The following is a 4,015-nucleotide window of genomic DNA, read 5'->3' as shown; positions in this document are numbered from 1 at the left end:
AGCTCCTCAATCGGAGTTCGTTTGCCGGTGCCTCCAGACAAGGGTGTAGTAGCCAACACAAACGGGGAAGAGTAGATGAAGCTCTTACCCTCTAAACGGGGAAGAGTAGATGAAGCTCTTACCCTCTAACCACTTCCTATGCTTCTCTTACTTGCTGCTCAACCCTTAGCATGAAGTAAGCTCTGATACCATGAAAAGATACAGGGGAGAAGAGAGCTTGAGCTCTTGTAAGCGCACACACACTCACACAAAGCTAGAAAAGAACACACAAGGTGAGAGGCTGAAAATTCTTCTTCTTCATAAAACAAAAGAGGTATACAAAGAAGATAAGTGACTAACACACATAATAGAGTATATACAAGTGGTCCATAATGTGAACATGCTAAGAGGAGTGGGTAGATGTGGACTAGTTGGTGTAGTCTAGTTGTAGAATCTCTGGCGCAAAGATATGTCGGTGTGCCAGCTACCAAATCTGCCAATGATGTAAATGTCGAACGATCGTGCAGGCGCCTCATGAGTGTCAGCTCATGTTAAGCTTGACATCTCAACATATGCCTCGTGAGTGTTAGCTCATGTTGAGCTTGACATCTCAACATATGAGACTAAAGTGCCCGACCTCCCGTCCAAGTTGTAGGTTTGGACACAATTGCTTCATATCTTGAATGTATGACCTTTTGGTGTATCCAACTTGACTCCTTGATATAAGATAATGGTAGGAGATCTTGTTAACCCTAGGAATGGGTTAACAAAGTTCCCTGGAAGTTATCCTCGAAGTCCATCGCACTCCTGCAATAGTGCTCGAAGGAGGTATAGTCCAAGGCATACAAAGAATTATGTAGGGGCACATCATCTAGGCCTTCTAGAAATATCCCAATTAGCCTTTCATCAAAGAACTTATCTTTGGCATTACAATGGGAGTGGAGATATCTTACCCTATTGATGTAATCCTGGATGGTTTCACCATCCTTTTGTTTGACATTGTGTAACTGCTCAACGGGACTCATCTGGTTCCTTGACAGGAATATCCAACCTTGAAAGCCTCTTTCAACGCTTCAAAGGTGGCCTTATCTTCTATCATCAATGACCTAAACCATTGGCCTTGGCTTTACTATCTAGGGTGAGGCCAAAGGAACTCACCTTGACTTGGTCATCTACATGGCCGAAGGATTTGCAGATCTGATTAAACATCTCTAAGTGTGGTATGGGGTCTCTGGTCCCATCGAGCTTAGTGATTAGTTTAGAGATGTTAGCAGGTTTGTTCCACTCTTGTCTGGGCCCTTGTACAGGCTGGGGGTGTGATACCGGCAACTAATCCCCTCCCTATTTCCATGGCTATCCTTAACATTTCAGGGGTTAGCCCTACCATGGCTAGAACGGGTAATTTGCTTAAATATCGAGGACTCCTCATGGTAGCTACGTCAATGGAAGTACGCCAAAGTAGCTCAACAAGGCTACCACCACCACCCCTCAAGTGTAGCCACCGCTCTCTCTCACTCCCTCTCACACACACACTCACACAAGCATTGAAGGCAAGTGATTAGCAAAGTAGAGACTCACACACATACACACAAGTAATGAAGCAAATGATAGGCAAAGTAGAGAGAAGAATAGAGCACTATATTCACTTGAGAGCATACAAGAATGAGGATTTAGAGTTACAATTTGACCTTTATACTTGGCTTATAGTGTTTACACTAATGTTAAAAACAAGGTCCTAGTGCATCCAAGACCACTACACTAGTGCAAACACCTTGTCCTAGCTAGTAACTCTAACCTTATTATCTCGTGGCATGCCTTTAAAATACAAGCAATAATCGCACATGCATAATAATCCATTACAAGAGAAATATGAATTCTCTAGTGCCTAGGCCAATGAATGTGAAAAATATGTGGTGGTCAACTACAGTGCCATAGAAGTCTTGGACAACAATTAACACACTGCAAAAAGTAGGGACATTTTATTAGGAACTACCCAAAGAGAACTCCCCCCTCTGACTCTAGTAAGGAGAATGCCCCCCCAGAAAGAAGCTAATGGGAACAAGGAAGGGTTCTAGCAAGCCAACACATGTGGTAGAAGTAATCATGCCCCATTCCCAAAGCCCATGCAGAGGACTAGGAATGTCAACAAGTTTGGACCCCTGCTGATGGACCTAACTAACCCCACCCAACCGAAAAAGCTAGGAGAGGGAACATAGTGAAGAAGAGTCTGTCTCAAGCACCCAACACACAAAAGTCATCCCTAAAAACCTTGAGAGGAAAATAGACAACATGGATTTTTAGGAGGAGTTTCCCTTTCTCAGCCCCACTCTCACGAAGAAGGGAGACCGCCTAGCACTATCCCCCAGATTATGAAGCCCTTGGAGAGTGGTCAAGCACATATGCCAATGAACTATTTGGACACCCCCTCCTTAGCCCTATCCCTCACCCCTCGAGATTTCCTCCTCAAAGAGGGTGGGCGCTAGTGCCAAATCTCCAATACCGATCGAAAAGGCTCTAGTGGTTAGAAGTAAGCCTATCCCCAAATCCCAAAGAAAATAGTGTTTAGACAAATACTCTTAACACGTAGGGTCTCACCGACCCCCAGAAGGCAAACCAATTTAGTAATTGGTTGTTCAAAGAGAAACTCCACCCAAAGAGAATTGGTTGTTCAAAGAGAAACTCCACCCAAATTGTCTATGCCTACATAAGGTGAAAGATACAAGCACTCATCTAAGTTTCCACCTCAATAAAATCTCCAAGGAATACATGTGGTTCTCCATTAAACATACCCACCAAAGTGGGGGGCTACATTGGGAATCTAAAGAATTGGGAAAAGGAAATAAAGGGTTGCATTAGAGACCAAAACCATTGGGTATAGCAGTGAAAATGGAAACTGACCACCCTTGGTATGTGGTGTCTCTCTATGTTTCGGGGCCAGCTAGCCCAGCCCTTTAGAATACACTCATGGTACTAGACATCCCAATGATCATGATAGGTGATTTCAACATGGTGGAATCTGTGCTCGACCGATTTCAAGGACTTGAGCGAGTTATTAAAGGCCAGGAGCTTGAAGCATGGATGAAGATGAAGACCTTCCATGATCTAGGACATGGAACCCCCTCAAGAGTTCACATGGTCTAACGGCAAGACCGTCGGCCCCCAACTTTGCAAAGCCAAACTAGATAGATGCTATGGTTAACGGATCACTTGTAAGGGAGATGAGAAATTCTAGAGTGACTATCATGCACTCTACACCATGAGTCACCAAGATTTTATCATCTTCAAAATAGACTTTGACAAAGCCTATGATAGGTTAGAGTGGGATTTTATCCTTCAATCACTACATAATATGGGACTCGGTCCAAGGTTCATCAAGTTGGTGTCTACTCTCTTTGGGACTGCTAGGGCAAGGGTAGCCCTTAATGAGAAATTGTTTGGACCATTTGTTCTCAAGAGATCCATTAGACAAAGATGTCCCGTTGCTCCTTTATTGTTTGCCATTGATGTAGACGCTCTAGGCTAGCTGATTGAAGACAACATCCAAAAGAGCTTACTCACAGGGGTTATCCTTCCCGAGACGGACATGACCAAATGTGTCTATGGCAGTTCACTGACGACATGAACAGTATGGTTCATAATGATGACCACTCCCTAAAAGCCTTTTCGAGTTGTCTTCAAGCATTCTATCTTGCCTCTCAGATCAACCACCCCAAAATAGGCATTAGAACCATGGTGATGGTTGCTAGTTGAAGGTTGCAAAGTTATCCTGGAAGGAAGGATATTTAAGCTATTGGGTATTCTAATGGGTTTCAAAGTTAGCCAAGCCAGCAAAAAAGATGGGAATGGGTGCTATCCAAGGTGAAGCAAAAGTTTGACAACTGGAAAGAACTGCAGCAAAACTTGGCCAACAGAAACACATCTTAATCCCCTCGACTATTTATTATCTCTCCTGCTGGGGCTACCCTCGAACATTGAACTCAAAGTCCTAGAAGCCCTATGTAGGAGCTTTTTGTGGGGTGGTGATGCCTAGGTGTTC

The sequence above is a fragment of the Cibotium barometz genome, chromosome 42, assembly GCF_041138505.1.
Source record: "Cibotium barometz isolate CiBa-2024 chromosome 42, ASM4113850v1, whole genome shotgun sequence".
Lineage (NCBI taxonomy): Eukaryota > Viridiplantae > Streptophyta > Polypodiopsida > Cyatheales > Cibotiaceae > Cibotium > Cibotium barometz.
This window is presented reverse-complemented; position numbering follows the sequence as displayed.